Raw genomic sequence first — 9,351 nt, forward strand, 5'->3', positions numbered from 1 at the left:
AACACTTCTTCTTTCAGGGGACTTCAGGCAAACACTGCCAGTTATTCCCAAGGGAAATAGAGCTGATACAGTACGTGCGTGTCTTAAGTCATCTGCATTGCTAAGACATCGTTACAATTGTGAGAACAATAAAACAGCTTTTTCAGGGCCACCTCACATTCTATTGTTACCCACTTCTCAGAGTGCTGCAATGCTCTAGGCAAGGCTTTCTGTCCAGTTGCAAATTGATTGGTTGGTTTTCAACTTATAGCAATCTTTCCCTCAATAATCATAATTGAGTAGAATCATCAACAGTACTTTAAAACAATTAAGCCCCGAGCAACGCCGGGCACTTCTGCTAGTTAGTTATAAATTCATCGCAGGATAATGCTAATAATATAGCCTGAACAGGATAAACTACCCCTATTTTGCGGAAAAAAGTGTAGGCGGTTCAGGCTATATTATTAGCATTATCCTGCGATTGAGAATTTAAAATCACTTCTTTAACTTTCTAAGACATCTCAACGCTTCTAAAAGCAAACTTCGTTTGTTTGTTTACGTTTATCGTAATTTGAATTTAACATATAAATTCATATACTTAAAGTGTAAATAACATGTTATTTCAATTCCAGGCCGAGATGGGTAAACAAGGAGATCTTAGTCCCCATAAAATTGGACAAATAGAAGTGTATTTGCGGGATACCCCATTTAAACAGAGATATATTGCAAAGAAACTAAATGTTTCAACTCAGACAATTAAGAAAAAAATGGAAAAGAATGAGGATTTGATGGCAAAAAGGGTTGCTAACTGTGATAGGAAATGAGTAACAACCCCTAGGATTGATAGAAAAATAAAAAGAATTTCTCTCAACAATAGAAGAACATCTTGTAGTTAGATTTCCCGCAAATTAATGGAAGAGAACATTACTGTGCATCGAAGAACAATTAACAACAGACTTTTCGAAGGTGGATTACATGCATATTGTCCAAGGAAAAAACCATGCATGGGCTAAAAAATCATATTGCATGGATTTCTGGGCAATGGGAGCAGGTAAGACTATCTAAAGTAGTGGATTAGAGTCTTTATGTATTGTAGCCATGATAAAATATAATATTATTGATAAAATAAGATGTTACTATTGATTTCACTCATCAAACCAACTTTATAAAGGTTTATCTAAAAATAGCTATTAATTGCTGATTGTCATAGGCTGAAACAGTAACTTATTCTAGATGTCGTATTGTTTCTGGTTGAAAGGCAAAGTCGACCTCGGCAGAATTTGAAATCAGAACGTAATGACGGACGAAAGGCTGCTAAGGATTGTCAGGCACGTTAACAATTCTGCCAGCTCACTTGCATTACGGATACTTGTATAGGAAAGTTGGTTATACATCATTAGATGTATACCTGACTTTCCTATATAAAATTAGAAATATAACGGAACGCTGAACTCCAGACTATCAACTTAAACAACATTTATTCAGGTGGTAAATATATACATCTTTAGCTCTTGTTTGTTGTTACAGCTTCTGTGTGTGTGAGCATAGTTGTTGGGATGTTGTTATGTAGATGTAAGCGAGCTGTCGAGTGTAAGTCCGAAAGATGGAGAGTGACAGCTAAACACGTCCATGCTCTATTGCTGGCCAGCAAGAAAGAGCCTGTCTCCAGAGTTGGAATGTTGGAGACACTGCTTGACACGTCCATGCTCATGGCCGGCCGACCGAGAAAGAGATAGAATGGAAGCGGGAACGCTTGCTTCTTGAATTCCACGCATGTGTGAGACTACGCATGCGCACGGCGTTACTACACTTGTATAGGGTCGAGTAGATAAACAACCTCTCGGCCTTCCCACGTTTGACCCAGTGAAACATTGAGGATGTGACTGCTGAAGGGAGAGAGGTCTGTATCAGCATTAGGCTGGTGTTCACATTCATCTGTGTTGGCTGCAGTATCGTGGAAGATACACATGAACGCCGCCCGGTCAAGGAACTGAACCCGCGATCTTGTAAAGCCAACAAACTAACCATTAGGCTGCGCACGTCTTCATGTGGATTCGGTTCACGGACGGGCAGCGCGCTGAGTCCTTGACCATTGTTTCCCATTACTCCGGTTTACAACTGAGCTGCAAATGGCTGTCCTCTCAGTACTGGTGCTGTCCTCTCTTCCTCAAGCTATCACGTCCTCGATGTTCCACTGAGTTGGACGATGGGAGGGCCAAGAAGGTATCTATGTTTGCTCGCGACATGTCATATAAAAACATACGCGTATAATGTTAGTAACGTAAGTGCTTTCAGGGCGAGATAAATGTATTAAAAAAAAAAAATCCTATTTATTTTTCTTACTTTTGTTGTTGCCAGTATTAGTAGCAAATACGTCAATTATAACCAATTTTTATAACTGATCTAAGTCTGATGAACTGGATGGAAGTACATTACAGTAGCGACAGGAAATTGTAGAGATCTCACTTCAATAAGCTCATTGTATCATTTTTTTCCCTTAGTTTTAATGCACTGAATACTGATAAACATAAAAGGCTTCTCTCTCTCTCTCTCTCTTCTCTCGTTCTTATTATCCTTCCAGTAAACAGATCATTTAGGTCAGGATATAGTCTACCGGAACTTTTATTTCTCTAATTTGTAATTTTTACTTTTGCTTTCCACAAAACTTGTTGCAGCAGCCGCTACTTGTTGTTGTTGTTGTTGTTGTTGTTGTTGTTTCTGTAATGTTTCTCAATTCATTTTTCATATTCATTCTGAATCAGAGATGACCTTTAGTTATTATTAGTCAGTCAGAATTAAACTTATTCATCAAGAGATTTCCTGATGCAAGTCCGAACAGATCAAATCAGTATATTTTGACAAACTATAAGCTATTGTTTGGTGTTGGTGTTGGCGGTTGTATCTTGTTGCTATAGATGTAACTAATAACTACATTATCTATTGTTGAAATCATCGCCATCCCGTAATTTTCATAATTTTCAGACGTTGTGTATGGTATCTGGGATTCTGTTATCTTTCTTCAAGAGAAGAGGCTCTAACTTGAAGGTGATTTGGCCGCTGCCTTAAACAGGCCAAGGGGCTACTAGAAGAGCAGGGATGATGACTAACTCGTTTGTGGCTGGAATGAGGCATGAACTAGATCTCGCGGGCCGGATAGGGGCAATTATTTCTAAAACCCTATTCATAATATAGGCCAAAATAAATGGATAAGGGACGGGAAAGGGCATTATACGTTATAACAACTTTACTCGTAATTAAGGAGAAAATATAAAATGTTAACAAATTTTGTGTGCTGAAATGTATGTTATCCGAATTTTATAGCGTTAATTATCCATCATGACTGGTCTTAGCAATCGTTTTCGCGCAAAAGTACAATACAGTGTTAGGTAACAATCCAATTATATAATTACGCTCATCAGAGGTAGACGATATGGAAGGGAATATATATATATGTATATGTATATATATATATATACTCTTTTACTTGTTTCAGTCATTTGACTGTGGCCATGCTGGAGCACCGCCTCTAGTCGAGCAAATCGACCCCAGGACTTATTCTTTGGAAGCCTAGTACTTATTCTATCGATCTTTTTTGCCGAACCGCTATGTTGGTACATGTCATGGGTTAAAATATTATTAACATCATGATTAGATGACTGCAGGTAGAGATGATGGATGTGACACAGTATAGACATGAGTCTCTTACCCAGCATCGCCTTACTGGCACTTGTGCCGGATGGCACGTGTAAAGACATTCGAGCGAGATTGTTGCCTGTGCCTCCGAACTGGCTCCTGTGCAGGTGGCATGTAAAATACACCATTTTGAGCGTGGCCGTTGCCAGTACCGCCTGACTGGCCTTCGTGCTGGTGGCACGTAAAAGCACCCACTACACTCTCGGAGTGGTTGGCGTTTAGGAAGGGCATCCAGCTGTAGAAACTCTGCCAAATCAGATTGGAGCCTGGTGTGGCCATCTAGTTTCACCAGTCCTCAGTCAAATCGTCCAACTCATGCTAGCATGGAAAGCGGACGTTAAACAACGATGAAGATACATTCTATATCAACCAAACTTAACCACAATGAATTTAACAATAATCTGGTCAGGTAACTTGCCTGGATCAACGTAACTCTTTAATGTCTAAGATGTCTGATTTGAACAATATGACATGATCTCCTGACCTGTGTTTTAGTCATATTGGTCTTTTGCTTGCTGAAATATTTCAACTGTGCATGCCATGGCTATGGATAATGGCAGTAGTTTGCTAATTGAACTGGTTGATCCTAGCCATTGGCAGTTTGTTGTCTGTCTGTTCATCTGCTCATCATCCAGTGGTATTTGCCATAGACTCAATAAGTTCCTCTGCTGAAATAGTTCACATCCACCATTTCAATGTACCCTAGTTTTTGTGGTTACAGTCTTTTTAACCCCTATCTGGGACCCTGAAAGATGCTACTAGTCTGAGTTAGAGTAGGTCTGGGAACAATAGTGGTTAAGAGATGGTTCCATAATACTCACTCCTGGAGCTCCTAAGTCAGGGCCTCACAACTAGATGTAGTTTAAAGTCATATCTAGGACTACAGTAATACTGGTTATGTAATAATAATATTGGTAGCAATACAATTCTAGTTTTTAATTTTATTAACCTATATTAGGAATGAAAACAGTATTTAATATTGTCATCTATATTACAACATAACAGGAATGTAAGGTTGATACAATTACTGGTATGGTTCTAGAGCTTGGAAAATAGTGCAGCAGTGAGCGGAATGTAAAAAGCTGTCATAAACATCAAGCTACTTTACCTTGTTAAGTTGCTCTCATGCAACATAACAAGTTAATAGTTTTAACCTTAGTAACAACAACTTATCTCAGACATTTAACATTGGTGGCTTCTGACTGGAAACAAGGTTAATTTTTTGATGAGACTATAGTAGATTGAATTGAATGACAGAATATTTCTGGTACTTAGCTTATGCTGGGTTGCGACAACAAGTGTTCCAGTTTAGTCCACTGCAGGACAGAGGCCTCAGCATGTTCTCTCCTCCAATGGAAGCCATGAATTTGAGCTTTAGATCATACTGGTTTGATGAGCCTACTCTGCCATGCTGGTTTGACATGGCTTGGCAGAGAGGTGCAGTTTTTATTCTCTTATCCAGGAGTAGTTAAGCCAATTATATTGCCTCCAGTATTCAACTGGTACTTATTTTATCGAACTTGAAAGGATAAAAAGACAAAGTTGGCCTCAGTGGAATTTGAACTCAGAACGTAAGGACTGACAAAATACTGCTAAGCATTTAACCTGGCATGCTAACAATTCTGCTAGCTCTCTGCCATTTTATTCAGTTAGTCACTTATAATACAGTTTGCTGCAAGCAATTATAAAACTGAATATTAATTACCCTTTGATTTTCCATTGGTACATACTAATAATATAATAGATTATATCAGAGATGAGTTTGTTTAGTACAGAAGTGTGCTACATACTTTATAGAGGAACAGTAGGTGCTGAGGTACTGAACTGACAACTACATGGTCATCAGTTCAAATTCAAATTCTAGCCATTCTATACTAGTTTCTCTGAACAAGATATGGTTCTGCTTGCCAAAACTGAAAACAGCTTTCACTATTGTTTTTGCAGTTGGATCATTAGAGATGAGAAGCAAATCTACTTGTAAAAATAATTACTACACACACACACACAATAATTTTTATATAATACTAGCAGAGATACCTGGCGTTGCTCAGGTTTAAAATGGCATAGTGTGTATATATACTACAGTTATGTTGAAACAGGTGATACAAGAGAGTGCAGCATTGACGACAAAACATTTATGGAGTAAATAATGTGTTAATTCGACTAAGTGACATGTCATGTGTCCATTTGGAGTTCCTAACTGGTCATGGAAACTTGGTGGTGGGGTATGTGCATGTCTTTGCTGATCTTTAGAAAGTCTCACCTCTCTTCTGTCTTGAGACTCCATTTGATGTGCTGGAGCATGTCTTTGCTAATCTTGGGAAAGTCTCATCTCCACTCTCTATTAAGACTCTATTAATTTAAGGGTAAATATGTAATTGTAAATACCTTGCAAACTTGCAACTGTTGTGATAATCATGAACTGGTAATTGAATGGTAAATATGTATTTTTATATACCTTGGACCCGCCACTTAATTGTTTTTTGTCAAGAGTTTCACCTTCAGCCATTCATTATGTCAGTCAACACACATATATTGACACACCATTCCACTGTCATGGCAGTAAAGACAGAAAGTTGCTGATGTGTAATGTTGTTCACATTAGGATATGAATTATTCATTTATTTATAAAAGTAGAGTTAAAAGGGAAAGAATAAAAGTGCAACAATATTATAGGCTTAGAATGAAAAGTGAAAGAATAAAAGTGAAACAATATTATATGACATTACAATATAGATCTTATTCATTCACTTTTGACACGTAATATGGAACCAGTGCCAAGGTTATATTGTTTTAATCCAAATGAAAAGAAAGAAAAAAAAAACATGTTGACCTTGTAAAATTTGATTTGATTTGGTCAAACCATTTGAGAATACATAGGAAACAGACAGACAGACAAAGAATTTTATATACATAGACAAGGAAGTCAATTAGTAGACAGAACTCAAAATAGCTTGAGTGAAAAATCTTGAGCTGCCTTAGGATAGCTTTTTCATGCATGCATGGGTTGGCTGAATCTCTGTTGCAGCATATTAGCAGTCAACATGGTCTTCTGCCAACCTCTTCTATGAGATCTTAATGTTCTGAGATGTCTCACAACCTCTTCTCATGTCTTCCTTAACCCTGCTGTGCTATATTCCCACTACCACTGGAATAAGTTGAATGTCATCTCTACTGGATTCCTGGTAAAGTGGTAATGAACACCACATGTAGGAAAATAAGATGCAGTTGATTCTGTCTTTTAGTTTGCCTGGAATTGTTACTCTTGACCTGTATATGCAACTATTTGTGTTTTTTGCTCAGGACCCAGATGGAGGGTAAAGTTAGACATAGGGCCCAGGTTTAAGAGGGTTAACCTTTCTCTCTTACCAGTACACCCTCGCAACAGTGCTTAGCACTATCCCCCCCCCCCACTGCCTGTTCAGCATTCATTCACCATTTACATCACATGTCTATATCAGGATAATTATCTCTCCTCCCTCTCCTACACAGCATCAGCTGATGTCTTTAATAATTAGCTGCTCTCTCAATACATCTAATGACTTACACCCATCACATTTCCCCCAAATCTCTGTTTTTTTTTTTCAGACATAGTATATAAACAGCTACATTGTTCAATGTATCCTTCCTTTTTTAAGATGATAGAATGTGATTTGAGGGAGATTTAGTTGATATTTCTAGCAGGTTGAGTGAACCATAGAAACTTTCATAATAGAAATAATAGACTCTTCAACACCATTCTTTATCTGCAATATTGTCACAACACTAAATACATTACTAAGTTAACTGAACCTATCAACTACGTCAGTGGGTTATCAGAGAAGTTCATGAACTTCATTTAATAATTACTTGTATTACTAATTATTCTTGTACATATATCATATCTAGTCTTTGTCCTCTATCAGTTCTCCAGATATTCTACCGGACATTATCTATGGCCAATGTTTTAACCAAATCCACATTATCACCTTCAAACTTTCCCCCTATTTCCATCTTGAACTTTCAGGCTTTCAAACTCTTGAACAGCAATTCTTAGCCTTACTCTCTTTTACTTACTTGTTTCAGTCATTTGACTGCGGCCATGCTGGAGCACCACCTTTAGTCGAGCAAATTGACCCCAGGACTTATTCTTTGTAAGCCTAGTACTTATTCTATCGATCTCTTTTGCCGAACCGCTAAGTTACGGGGACGTAAACACACCAGCATCGGTTGTCAAGCGATGTTGGGGGGACAAACACAGACACACAAACGTATACACACTCATACATATATATACATATATACGACAGGCTTCTTTCAGTTTCCGTCTACCAAATCCACTCACAAGGCTTTGGTCTGCCCGAGGCTATAGTAGAAGACACTTGCCCAAGGTGCCACTCAGTGGGACTGAACCCGGAACCATGTGGCTGATTAGCAAGCTACTTACCATACAGCCACTCCTGTGTTTGTATCTTTGATTTTGTGCTTGTCCCTTCCACTGCTTGAAAAGATGTTTATTTTATATAACTTAGCAATTTGGTAAAAAAAAAAAAGACCTATAGAATAAGTACCAGACTTAAAAAGAAGTATTGGGTGTTGATTTGTTTGACTAAATCCTTCAGCCCCACCCCCCAGTACTTGCTTTGTAAGTGTGATGCTTATACACACACCGAACATGTCTACAGTCCAATGACTCAAAATTAAAAAGTGGTGTTGTTTTGCATATCTATTCTAAATATGTCCTGGCATTTAAATGCAAAATATGCTTCTTGTAGTTGTGTATGTCATAGGAGAACAACTTCTCCCTAAAAATAAATGAAGAAGAAGGAAAAAATCTAGCAGAATCAATAAAAAAAAAGATAAGAAAAAAGTGCACTAATAAAATGAATCATCACAAATCAAAGGCAAAGCTTCCTCCCTAAGCTGCTAATAAATATCTTTTGGAAATAATCGCTAAAAACTTGCTAAGAAGTTATTTTGTAGAGAAGCAAATTCAGACATAAAATACACTAAATAATCTAATTTACTTCCTAGCTATGGCAATATCAAGGAAAAGTAGGTCTAACTACCCCACTGTCAAAAGCAGTCATACCCTCATCTAAGCCCGTTATAATAGTGATTCAAAAAGTATACAATACAAAACCAAAATAGAGAAGAAAAAAAAAACCGATCTGATCTATCCATAGATTAGAAACAGAAAGTGTTGTGCTGGAACTGGTGGTAATTAAAAGCAATAAGGAATGATGAAAATTAACAAAAAAGCCAATAAATATTGAATAAAGGGAACAGATGCTGGTGGATGACAGAAATATTTTAAAACTGATTTTGGCAAACACATTATGGATAATGTACTTTGCAAAATGTGAACGAGCGCTTCTTTCATCAGGATTTGATAAAGCAAATATTAAACATGGTGAGTCATTTGAAAAAACAAAAACTAAACAAAACATTACAATTGAAGATATATCAACAACAATATATAGCCAATCATATTAGGAGAGTATATGGACCCAACATATGTACACATATATACTTGCATATATATATATGCATGCATGTGTATCTATCTATCTGTCTGTCTGTCTATCTATTTATCTATCTATCTATCTATCTATCTATCTCTCTCTCTCTCTCTCTCTGTCTCTCTCTCTCTCTCTCTCTCTCTCTCTCTCTCTCTATATATATATATATATATATATA

Source organism: Octopus bimaculoides, chromosome 4, assembly GCF_001194135.2.
Source record: "Octopus bimaculoides isolate UCB-OBI-ISO-001 chromosome 4, ASM119413v2, whole genome shotgun sequence".
NCBI classification, from domain to species: domain Eukaryota; kingdom Metazoa; phylum Mollusca; class Cephalopoda; order Octopoda; family Octopodidae; genus Octopus; species Octopus bimaculoides.